The 13,332-nt window shown below is 40.2% G+C and overlaps 2 non-coding genes across 2 annotated transcripts; both read right to left on the bottom strand.

The window, feature by feature from the left end:
- Nucleotides 1-8,742: 8,742 nt before the first annotated feature.
- TRNAK-CUU lies at nt 8,743-8,815 on the bottom strand. Its single transcript has one exon. It is a non-coding gene; the product is annotated as a tRNA-Lys (tRNA).
- A 1,882-nt stretch (nt 8,816-10,697) lies between these two features.
- TRNAG-UCC lies at nt 10,698-10,769 on the bottom strand. The gene has a single exon. It is a non-coding gene; the product is annotated as a tRNA-Gly (tRNA).
- Nucleotides 10,770-13,332: the final 2,563 nt, after the last annotated feature.

Raw genomic sequence — 13,332 nt, 5'->3', positions numbered from 1 at the left:
CCTCTGGACTTCTGTCCCATTTCCACCAGACTCTGAAATATGCTGCCCAAAGACTCAGATTCCATAAAATGTCTAACAAAAGGATTTCTGGCACAGGTGTGTTGTTGTTGTTGTTGTTTTAGAGAGAGAGAGGAACATTGATTTTTGCATTCATCCACTTATTTAAGCATTTATTGGTTTATTCCTGTATGTGCCCTGACCAGATATGGAACCTACAACCTTGGCATATACAGGCAATGCCCTACCTAGCTGAGTTACAGGGCCAGGCAAAAGGTGGTTTGTTTGGGTTTTTTTGGGTTTTTTTCAGTCATTTCCTTTTTATTTTTCCTTTTTATTTTTATTTATTTATTTATCTTTATCCTCACCCAAGGATATGCTTACTTTTTTTTTTTTTAATTTATTTTTTTATCCTCACCGGAGGACATTGTTCCATTTTTTGTTCAGATAGAGTGGGAGGGAGAGAGAGGAAGAGAGCGAGAAGCATTGTCGTGAAAGGGATACATCTAGTGGCTGCCTCCCGTACGCACGACCCAACCAGGGCCTAGGACAAATTGCAACCGCAGTACGTGCCCTTAGCGGGAACCGAACCTGGGTCTCTCTGGACCTCAGGCTGAGGCTCTAACCGCTGAGCCAAACTGGTCAGGGCAAGGTATTTTTTTTTTAATAGAGCATGTCTGGAGCTTAAGAGCTCAGCTACTGCAGAGATTCCCTCACTTCCAGAAGCTGGGTTTTTACAACTGTACATTCTGGAAACCTACAATTCCCCAAAATTTGAAAGAACAAAACTTTAGTTCACTTGTGAATTTTTAGTTCACATGGAAATTTTATTTTTTCTGTGATGTGACCTTAACCAAGTTATTGAATTTTTCTGTGCCTCAAGTTCTTCATCTATAAAAGGGGGTAAATAAGAGTACTTCCCTCATGGGATTAATCTAAATTTTAATAAGATAGGCACATAAAACATTTGACCACTTAAAAGTGTCCATTAAACATTAGCTACTGTCATTCTTTTCAGTAGCGTCTCATCACGGTTTTCATTATTTAACTGGTCCTTTGAAACAATTACATATCCTTTAATGGTATAGATGGCCTATTATATATTTAATCATTCCTCAATTGATAAATGTAACATTGGCTCTAATGCTTATTGTTATAAATAATTCTTCAAGAACATCTCTATAAAAATATCTTTATCATCTGTGCAAGGATTGCCCTAAAATACATTCCTGGAAGTAGATTTTCCTGTTCAAAGTATTTGTTCATTTCTAATTTTGCTAATTCCTGACTAATTACCCTCCAAAGAAGTTGCACCTAGTCACAGTTCTATGTTCCAAGAGAACACTCTTTTCTTGGCAACCCTACCTGGCATTTAATAGCAGTACAAACCCATCACTTAGTTTGGGGAATGTTATTGCTTGCTGGTCTCACACATTACTCTGAATCTTGTAGGTGAGGGTCTAGTGCTGTCAAGGTCTCCTTTGTTCTCTTGACCCCTGGGAAGTCTGAGGAAGTGGTTCACAAGATTGGACTGTAGAGGTGCTGTTCCCAATGTTCCTGTGACAGCTACTGAAGAAGAACCCAGAACACATTATCCAGAGTCAGACCTTCATGGCAGATCCTAAGCCAAATAAAAATTGGAAAGGGGAGACATTTAAATTTTTCACCAGATTTAGATGTTGGGTAATAGATCTTTTATTTTTGTAACCCAAACCAAGGTTCAACTGCCTGCCACCACAAAAACCAAACTCATGAGAAAGGTACTGGTAAAAAAGGAAAGAGGTTTATTCAAGTGCCAGTTACCTGAGGAGATGGGGGACTCTTGTCATAAAACCCATCTCCACATTTCAGTGCAGGAGAGGTTTTTATAAGGAGGTAGAGGAAAGCAGAACAAAGAATTAAGGGAAGAGGGTTGGAAAGTTCTCTACAAGCCGGTCAGCACAGTCCATTCTGATAAGGATCTTGAAACAGGACAAGCGATGGTCTGGTGTGTGTCATCCTGGTTGTATGTCATTCTGGTTCTGTATTTGAAGGTCAGCAAATCTCCTGGAACTGGGATGACTGAAGGTTGGAGTCTATATCTTCTGAAGTTAGTTCCTAGGATTCTTATACAAACATGCTCTTTTTCTACAAGCTACATATTAATCACAATCAGCATTTACAAAAACAATGTCAAAAGGATGGTAGGGTTGGTTACAATTTCCCACTGTTACATTTCCTTGTCACAAGATCTTCTCAAGACTCTCACCCTATCTTGTTCTGGAATAATCACAAGGTGCTCTACCTTGTGGCAAAATTCAGAATAGCTTCAGTTCAAGCCTTTCCCTGTGTGACCTATGTGAATATGTGCAAGGCCACCTGGACTCCACAGCAGATTCATTCCTCTACAAAATTTGAGAGACAACAAATTGGTAAAATGCTCGAAAAACTACAACATACAAAACACTTAGATTTAATACTTATTTTTGTCAAGCTTATATATGCACATACACTCTTACAAAGTTTGTAATGAAAACCAACAATTTGCTGACCCCCTCCCTGACTTAGATCTTCCTAGAAGTAGTTGCCTAGAGGTAACTACTTAAATTGTTTTAATCAGTGGTTAGTGATTTATTTCCATCCATGTAAACAAATATTGTTAATTCTTGATTTTCTAGTTTGGGGCACTTTATCTCTTTTTTACACACTCCTCCTACAGTTACCACTATATACACACACATGCACACACACACTTCTCTATCTTCCCAATTGTGACAGTTAATTTTATGTGTCAACTTGGCTAGGACATGGTACCCAGGATCATTGGTCAAACATCAGTCTAGATGTTCCTGTGAAGGTATGTTTAATGAGATTAATATGTGAAGCAGTAGATTTAGAGTAAACCATAATATGCTCCATAATGTGGGTGGGGTCTCCTCACCAACATTGTGAGAATAAGACTGAGGTCCCCCAAGGAAGGGGGAATTCTGCCTCTTAGATTCTACCTTCAGATTAGAGTTATAACATCAACTCTTCCCTAGGTCAGAAGTCTGCTGACCCACCCTTGGTCTCTCACTCTCACTCCATATATATGTAACATACTCCTATTAGTTCTGTTGCTCTGCTGGAGAACCATAATACATCCATATACTCGCATCATAATTTTGATAAGATCAATTGTTATTATTTTATTTATTCATTCATTTATTTTTAATCCTCACCTGAGAACATGTTTATTGGTTTTTGTAGGTTTTTTAGGGAGAGGGGAACAGGGGGAGAGAGAAAGAGAAGGAGAGAGAGAGAGAAACATCAATCATTTGCCTCCTGTGGGTTACACCCACAACCCAAGTATGTGCCCTGACCAGGAATCCAACACACACCCTTTTGGTGTATGGGACAACACTCCAACCAACTGAGCCATCTGGCCAGGGCAATGATTATTATATAAAATATATAAATTCTTAACAGACAAGCCACATATTTTAACATGATCACTTTTTGTATAATATTTTCCCCTAGCAGTAAAAATTATCTTATTTTTCATTTGCTTGGTTTTCCATGTACTTATTACTGAATCACTGCCAATTTTTCCTTGGTTCTGTATATCTCCCCTCAACACATTGAAACACAGAATCAGTTTGCTTATTTTTGTGTTTTGTTTTGTTTTGTTTTTCAAGAAATCTCCACTGGTACATTCCTGTCTCCTCCAGTATGGACCACTTGATCTTCAGGTCTTTCCCATAGCTGCCATAATATCTCCCTTTACTTCACTGTCGTCTTGGGATTTCTATTGCCTCTCTCTTTTATTAGATCCCCTGCTTAATGGACTGTAAGTGGTCTTCTTTCCTCATTCCTTCCTTCCTTTAGATGATGTATATCCTCCAATAACTTCTGCAGAGAGGTTGCCCAATAACTAAGCTTTTAGAGACATTGTGGAAATATCTATTATAGCTATATATTTCACTAATATTTTACTAGATAGAAAATATTACACTGAAATAATTTTCCCTCAGATTTTTTAACATATTACTCCATTGTTTTCTATTTTCTGGAGTTGCTGTTGACAAAGAAAAAATAGCTTAGAAATTCTCTTAACTAATATCCACTTAAGAGACTTGCTAGATTAATTAACACACACCATTTTCTCTGTAAAACATACTGACTAATGCCCACTAGTGCCCAGAATTTGCTTGTTGGTGAGCCTCTCTGGTATATTTGCAATGTCTCTTCTCATGGATGCTTACCAAGATAAGGTTATTTATTCACAAACTCATTTATGCCAGTTGTACCTGTTAATGTGTCTATGAATTGTAATTAAATGTCACATAAACTAAAAAATATATAAATATAAAAAGAAAGAACTACTGAGTCTATAAAAATAATTTTAATTCTTTGGAAAGGATAAAGATAAGTCATTAAAATTTGCTGTTAATTAACTGTGGGTATAATAATGTTTTAACCATAATAATCTAATCTTTAAATCCTTACTAAAGAAGTCAAAGTGGGGGTAGTTTTTATAAGAAGAAAAAGTGTGGAACTCCAGTTAGCAATATTTTACTTACAAAAAAAATCTATCCGGGAAATAAATGAACATTTTTTGGTTGAAAGTTTAAATACACTCTTTAGATATTTAGGTTTAAAAAAGAAAAAGAGAAGGAGGCCTGGCTGGTGTGGCTCTGTGGTTGAGCATCAAGCCATGTACCAAGAGGACACTGGCTGGATTCCCAGTCAGGGCACATGCCCATGTTGTGGGCCTGATCCCCAGTTAGGGGCATGCAAGAGGAGGCTGCTCTCCCTTCCTCTCTCTCTAAAATCAATTTTTAAAAAAAATTTTAAGAAAAAATAGCCTTTTACTGTTGTGAGTTTAAAGCTGGCCTAACTCAAAACCCTAGGCCATGAGGTTCTCCTGTGTTTTTTTGTTTTTTGGGGGGGTCTTTTTTAATTCTCACCTTATGATATTTTTTCCCATTGATTTTTTAGAAAGAGTGGAAGGGAGGGAGGAGGGAGAGACAGAGACAGAGAGAGAAAGAGAAACATTGACCAGGGCAGGGGATGAAGCTGCAACCCAAGTACATGCCCTTGACCAGGAATTGAACCCATGACCCTTTAGTGCATGGGCCAATGCTCTTACCACTGAACCACAGTGTCCAGGGCTGTTCTCCTGTTAAAATTTTTAAAATTTCACAGAACACCAATAACAGATGAAGTCACCTATGATCAAAAGAAATAATCGTTTCTTTTTCTTTTGCAAAGAAAAAGAAACTACTGCATGATCACGTCTGAGCACATACAGAACACTATTCAAATCACAAAAATGATCAAACATCCCCCTTCCCAACTACTAATAGTGACTGTTGCTCCTGTCACAGTGGACAATTGTAACCCACCCACCTTCTTTTGACATTGTTTCTGTAAATGCTGATTCTGACTAATATGTAGCTTGTAGATAAATAGCATGTTTATATAAGAATCTTATGAGCTAACTTCAGAAGATACAGACTCTGACCTTTAGTCATCCCAGTTCCAAGAGATTTGCTGAATTTCAACCACAGAACCAGGATGACTTACAACTAGGATGATAAAGACCAGGATGACACACACCAGACCATCACTTGACCAGTTTCAAGATCCTTATCAGAATGGACTGTGCTGACCTGCATATAGAGAATTTTTCAACTTCCTCTCCTTGTTCTGTTTTCCCTCTCTCTCCTTATAAAAACCTCTGCTTGCACTGAGATATTGAAATGGACTTCGTGATAAAAGTCCCCCATCTCCTCAGGTAACTAGCACTTGAATGAACCTCTTTCCTTTTTCACAATCATTTGTCTCATGAGTTTGGTTTTTGTGGTGGCAGGCAGTCAGACCTTGGGTTCCCGTTACACTTCTCTACCAATTTCATATTTATCTCTGTTCCACCCCTCCCACTTTCTAGATAAAAATTATTAAGATTCCCAATGGTAAAATTGTCCCATGGTTCCCCATGGTGTATGCTGTCACCTTTGTTGCAATGTGCCAATAAACCCTACTCTGTTCAACAACAAGTTTATTTTTGATGGTTGTAGACTGGAGGTCATCAACACTGTAGAGAAGGCATATGCCACATTCTGATTCTTAATATTTGCATTAAACTGTTTTCTCAACTCTCTTTGAGGAAAATAAGTTTATTATGTTCACAGATCCCAGAGAGGGTTTCACCACATGTTGTGCTGAAGCACAAGTAGAGGTTTTCCATCATACAAGTGTGAGCAGAATTTACTGGGGTTCTCAGTGGGGTCTAGGTAAATCAAACCAAGAGAGGGAGAGAGTGGAAGAAAAGGGGTAGAAGGAAGGAAGAGGGAGAGGTGGTAAGACGAGAGGGAGGAAGGGGAAAGTTAGAGTACCCTGTTAAGTTGGTCATCAAGGGATTTCAGCTGTTTTGGGGTGTGAGTTTGCAGTTAGTGCTGTGAGAAGGATGTTGATGCACTCAAAGCATGAACTCAAAATGTGGGTTTTTAACAAAATGTGAATTGCAAATATTTTTCCAAATTGTCATTTTTCTTTAGATTTTGCATATTCACATTCTATTTGATTTATGTAGTCAAATTGATTGATATTTTCTCTCAAGGCTTTGGTGTTTGTGTGATCATTAGAATAGCCTTTTCCACAGATGCATGTAGATAATAAAATAATTGTTTCATGTTTCTACAAGAATTTTTTTTTTATCCTCACCCGAGGACATTTTTCAATTTTTTGTTCAGATAGAGTGGGAGGGAGAGAGAGGAAGAGAGAGAGAGAGAGAGAGAGAGAGAGAGAGAGAGAGAGAAACATCGATGTGAAAGGGACACATCGAGTGGCTGCCACCCGCACGACCCAACCAGGGCCGGGGACAAACTGCAACCAAGGTATGTGCCCTTAGCGGGAACTGACCAGGGGTCTCTCTGGACCGCAGGCCGATGCTCTAACCACTGAGCAAAACCAGCCAGGGCTATTATTTTAATCTTTAATCAATTTAGAATTTACCCTCATGTAAAGGGTATGATATTCATTGGCCATTATTTTTCTCCCAGAAAACTATCTAGTTATTCAAAAACAGTTCATTAGAACTATTGATTTGAGTTCCTTTTTCTAATATATTATAGTTTTTATGTATTTTGGTCTATTTCTGGACTCAATGCTGCCCCATGACTGCTGTCTATTTATACACGATATTTTATTGTTTTAATGATTATAACATGGCATTTTAATATGTCATAAGGTTAATTTTCCTTATTGTTCTTTTTTTATTTTATTTTATTTTTTATTGAGTTTAGAGAGATAGGAACATCGATGAGAGACAACATCCATTGGCCACCTCCTGCATACCCCCCCTGGGGATTTGGCCCACATGTGCCCTGTAGAACCAGTGACCTCTTGGTTCATGGGTCATCGCTCAACCACTGAGCCACACCAGCCAGGCTTATTCTTTTTAAAAAGAATTTCTCACACAAAAATAATTTCTCTAAAAATTACAGCTTGTTATTTGTTATTTTTCATTTAAACGTTAGAATTATATTGTCCAGTTTTAATAAAAAATAAAAACCTTTTTGATATTTTAATGAAAACCATGTTAAATTCAGACAGCAAGTTAAAGGGAGGTGCTATCTTGATGACGTTGTCTCCTACCGAAGAACATGGTTTATCTTGGTTACTAGAAAGCTGCCCTAATGCAGTAGTTCCCAAATGTGAGCATTTATCCAAATCACCTGGAGAGCTAAAGTCACAGATTGTTGGGCCTGCCCCAGAGTTTCGGAGTTTCGGAGACCTCAGATCTACTGAGGCTTGAGAATTTGCATTTCTCACAAGTTTCCAGATGCTGCTGCTGAAGTTTGTCTTGCCACCGCACTTTGAGAATAACAGGGTAACATATTGATCACCTTGGAGACGGTTAGCGGGATATAAAAGAAAAATTAAAGCATATTTACAAACTTAAAAAAAAAAAAAAAAAGAACTAGTAAATGATCCTTAGGGAGATGAGGCCGATGGCCTGTACGAGGAATTGAAAAGGAATGTCTGCCTTGTTGTAGAGAAGCCTGTTGGACCGGTGCCAAACCTGGCTTCCACTCACCAATTTTACCTACACTTCCTATCCCAACAATGAAAAGAGCTTTACCAGGAAGAAATGTAAAGCAAACAACTTTAGGCTTTTAAGGATAGAACAAAGTTCTGGGTAGATCAATAAATAACTCAATACACGTGGGCACAGCGCTCCACAGAGGCCACCTGTACCCAGCTAGTCAGGCAGCCCCTGCCACCTTCCCAAGCTACTGCTTCCAGCCCTGGTCCTTGCTCCCTACTCTCCTTCCTACTTCGACTTCCCTTCTTTTTCCTCTTCCGCACCCCTCCTCCTTCTCCTGCCCAGCTCCTTGCCAGGGTCCTCCCCTCTGTTTCGATTTGGAACCTTCCTAAACGGGTTGTATTTTTACAACCCCTTGCGGCTGATGAACATTTCAGAGCCTAAAAAAGGCTAAAACATGGTACTCAGCAAGCTAACGGAGAACATTTTGATAGTTAAGAAGATCCTTCAAAACTTGATCTAAAAGTTCTCAGGGAGGTGAGGCGAAGGACTGGGCTTCCAGCTGGCCCCGTCTTCAGGCGTCTTCTTCGTGGAGCGGAGTCACAGCAGGACCAAGGCGGAGACGTCAGACTCCCTGAGCTGGAATCCTTTTTTTTTTTTTTTTTTTTGCGAAATTTGAAGCGAATAGAGGCAATTCTATAAAAATAAGATCCAAAAGGGGGAAAAGAGAGTACCGCCCAACGTGGGGCTCGAACCCACGACCCTGAGATTAAGAGTCTCATGCTCTACCGACTGAGCTAGCCGGGCACTCCTGGTTTCTTGTGCTCAAATTTCAAGTATCAGTATAATTTCATTGCAGAGACCAAGTACTCACACTAATTACATAGTAATCTGAAAATTCTCAGGTCCTGAATTTTGTGGATCCAACGGTAACTGAGGACCTAGGAACCCAAAGCTTCCAGGGCTGCGCGGGACCAGGCTGGCTTGCCGAGCACGCGGGATCAGAGTCCTGAAACCTCAGTGTTTCCGCTAATTCCCTTTGGACCGGTCACTTTGAGAGTCTGGCTCCTGGGACCCAGACTCCTGAGGATAAGAGGCGCAGATGAGCCGCAGGAGCCGGAGGGGCGCGGGGACGAGGGCTCTGGGACCTTGGGGCTGCAGCCTCTGCTTCCTTCTTCTGGCCTGAAACCCTCTTCTCCCCTAATCTTAACGACCTGGTGAGGGGGAAGGGCCGGCGGCCTTAGGCGTCCCTGGGAAAATAGGTCCAAGTCGCTCTTTATCTAGGACACGAGTTTTGTTTTAAATACTAAAATTTGTGTGACCTGAGTAAAATACCGTGCTCATTACCGGCAAAGGTCTCGCCGAAATGACGTGGACGGGATTCAGAGCCTTAAGGAGGTTCATTCCCTCGCAAGCGTTCCTTTCTCTAAACTCTGGCAGGAGTGGAGCTCCGGATTCCCCAGGGAAGGCTCTCTGCTCGGCTCAGCGGAGGCCAGAGGAGCCTCCCTGCAGACCCTGCCCCATCACTGGGCGCCTACGCACCCCTCCCCCGAAGCTCTCGCCTAGGCTAGTTGGTTTCCCCTGGGTCAGCCAGCGCACAGTGAGCTGCGGGGGAGACAGTGTTCACTCCACTTGTTGGCTGCAGTTGTATGGCACTGCCTCGCGCAAAATATACGCTTTTTTCCCCCCCCACTTTTAAAAGGTTAAGTAAATTCAGACGCCAAAGCCAACTATATGCCTGACTCGGATGCCAGCCCAGGTTGCGGCAGCCACACGCAGAGTACTACCCACCCTGCGATCCTGTGCCTCCTGCGAAGCAGCACATCGCGCTTGGACCCAGCGCGTGGCGAGATAGGAAACTACCTGTCTGCCCCGTTTGGATGATGGGACTAAGTCAGAATCCCAAGCAACGTTTCCACTCCGTAACCTTCAAGCCCGACCCCTGGTTCTGGTTTGGAGCCCCTGAATCTCACCAGGCGGGCGCCAGCGTCGCCCGTCTGCTGGGCGGCGCGCACAGGTCCTAACTCGGGGTCTGAGAGTGGCGACTCCAGCCGGGTGGACATTCCCCGGCGCCCCTCCTCCTGCCACTTCTCTCTTCCCCTCCAGAGGAAACCTGACAGCCCGGGAGGATTTTCCTATTTACGTCTCCAGTTTAGAACTGGAATTGAGAATTTATGTGCATAAATGCATAACCAATGGACACAGACTACAATGCGGGGGGGGGGGATCGGGAGGAGGGTGTCAATGGGGGGGGGACATCTGTTAACAAAAATATATGAATAGAACTGGAATCGAAGTTTCTGTTCCCGAATGCTGAAACCGGAAGAGAAGCGGCGCTGCGGAGGCGGCGGGAATCCCCACCCTTCACATTCTTCTTACTCCCGAACCGCGCCGAGTACCGGCCCGCTCTCTATCCGGAACCCGGACGCTTGGACTGACTTCCTTATTCTGACCCCACAGTAAATCAGAGCCACCTCGGAAAACTGACCAGTCTCTATTTCAGAATTTCCCACCAAAAAAAAAAAAAATTGTAAACTGGTGGGAAGCCTGCGGCGGGCTTGGCTCCGAGCTGCAGCTACAAAACACCTGGAGGTTCCTGTACCGCTCCCCAGATGCTCACTGAGAGTCTGGGGTCGCAAAGAATCCCTATTTTGCTTTACACTATTTCTGAAAAAAAATTCTAGTTGAATGCGTTGGCCGGGAATCGAACCCGGGTCAACTGCTTGGAAGGCAGCTATGCTCACCACTATACCACCAACGCAGTCCCTAGACTAGGCTCCTGTTTTCTTCTGAAGATTACACTATCTCAAATTTTGGTTTCCACAATGTTCTTTACTATTTTCAGATTTATGTCAAAAGAAAATTTCAACACAGAGCCAAAGAGGGAAGAGGAAAAAAAAGGGGGGGCTCTATAGAATTGCTGCTACAATCATATTAAAAATTCTGGTGGTTTTTTTTTTTTACTATTTCACAGGTTTAAGGAAAGTCTATTTTAGTTCATCTGTACTCATCTGAAAGGGGACTCTGAAATCCAGTGGATGAGTTAAGGTGCTAGCTATATCAGGAGTTATCTCTGTACACATATGGTTATGCCTGTGAGACTGTTTCCTTAGGGCAAATGCATAAAGGTAAAGTTGCAATTAAAAACATATGCACATTTCATTTTTTTTTATGACTGAATAATATTCCATTGTGTCTCTATATACCATTTCTTTTTTTTCTTTTTTCTTTTTTTTAACCATATGCACATTTTAAAGCTTTGGATACCAGTTGCCAGGTAGAGAAATATCACCAATTTACAGTATTCAATGAATACATCAGTCAATTGGATATCATCATCCTTTTCATCTTTAGAAAGCACAGGATAAAACTATGGAGTCTCATTTTAATTTGCATTTATTCTGTTACTATTGAGGTTGATCATTTTTCATAAATTTACCAGTTTTTAATTTTGAAATTTGCAAAGTCATATGCTTTGCCTAATTTTTCTATTATTTATATTACTTATTTATACCAGTTTATCATATGTCTTTTTTTATAGGACTTTAGATGGGCAGAAGTTTTGTTTTTACGTAGTCTAATCTGTCAGTTTTATCCTTTATGATTTCTGTCTGCTTTTACCTTGGAAAAGTCTTCTCCAATTCAATATTAAGATAATTGCCCACATATATTTTTTCTAGTTCTTAATTGTTTCAGTTATTGCATTTAGTTCTTTAATCCATTTAATATATGGTAGGAGGTATTCCACTTTTATGTGTTTATTCTAAATAAATGTCTAAGAATATACACAAAGATGTATCTATTCAGATGTTCATCAAAGTATTATTTGTAACACCAAAAAAATTGGGGAGTGGGACCAAAAGACCAGAAGTGCGCTTGATTGATGAAAACCCGTAAGTTGTTGTTCTGTGGTGTGTGTGTGTTTTTATGATATTTACATTGTGTATTGTTGGTGAAAGTATAAACTGCAGCATTTGATTCCTGGATGTTTAGTCCATACCCATGCAAAATGAAATATGTACAAGATTATGTATTGCAGCATTGTTTGTAATAGCAAAGGTTTATAAATAACCTGTGTCCAACAATAGGAAGTTGGTTCCTTTAACTATGGGCTATCAATACAATGAAATCCTATGTGCCATGGGATGAGGAAGCCCTTCATGTCTAATCTGGGACTATTTCTAAAATACATTGTTAAGTGAAAAGGAAACATGCAGAAAGTTGTGTATAGATTGCTGTCATTTGTACAAGAAGAGGAACATATTTAAATACATGGATGTGTGCATATACTTGCATTTGCATAAAATATTCACATTATAATTCTGAAACTCAACATTGGTTGCCTTATTAAAGGAAAACTAGATGGCAGAGGTGGAAATTGAGTTTATCAGTTATGCACTTTTGTATATTTGAATCTTAAGGCATATAAATGCAGTACCTTTCCAAAAATTAAATTGAAAGAAAATATGTTGCCAATGAATATTTTCATTGGAAAATGTTGGACATACAATAACTTTAAAAAATAGCTGTTAATAAAATAATATGCATAGTATGATTTCATTTTGTTTCAAATACTGGATATTAAGTTATCCTTGGGTGTTAAAATTGTGAGCAAATTTTTATGTATTTTTTTCACATTTTCTGTATTTCAGTTTTGGGTGGATGGAAGAAGTGACTAGAAGAAACAATTTTAAACATTAAAAAGGATTCTATAGAATAGTAGTTAGGAATAAAAGGGTGCTTCCCTAATCAGGAATTGAACCCAGTCTGTGGCAAGTCCTAACTACTAGACTGCCAGGGACCACGGGGGTGTCTTTTGGTAGAGAACATATAGTTCTAATTTAATGTGTTTCTACTCAATACGTCATATACATTGTTTCACTAGTTAGGTTTTTAGATTTTTTTCAATACTGGGCTTTCCCCATGATGACGAAACTGCTTCTTCCTCTTATTTCTCTTCTGAAGTAGAAAACCCTGGCTCCCAGAGCTGAAGGAGGACCCTGTACACACCATCACAGTCCCCAAGAGCAGAGACTGAACTTCTGAGAAAAGGGAGAGACTGAGAAAGGAAGATCTCAGCTTCACAAGCTCCATTGATTCTGAATTATAATCATCAGGAAAGTAAAGTTCTCCAGCTGGGGCTTTGACCCTTGACCAGGAACTTTTCCTTGAGATATATAAAGGTTGCCATGTGAGTAACAATAGGAAAGCCAGGCCCTAAAGCAACTTTTTTCATTTACTGTGAATTTAGACCTGTCAACATAAGAAACATTCGAACCTGTACAGAATTTTTGTGAGTTTATTTGAGCCAAACTGTTGACAAT

The sequence above is a fragment of the Molossus molossus genome, unplaced genomic scaffold (assembly GCF_014108415.1).
Source record: "Molossus molossus isolate mMolMol1 unplaced genomic scaffold, mMolMol1.p scaffold_m16_p_20, whole genome shotgun sequence".
Taxonomy (NCBI): domain Eukaryota; kingdom Metazoa; phylum Chordata; class Mammalia; order Chiroptera; family Molossidae; genus Molossus; species Molossus molossus.
This window is presented reverse-complemented; position numbering and strand designations above follow the sequence as displayed.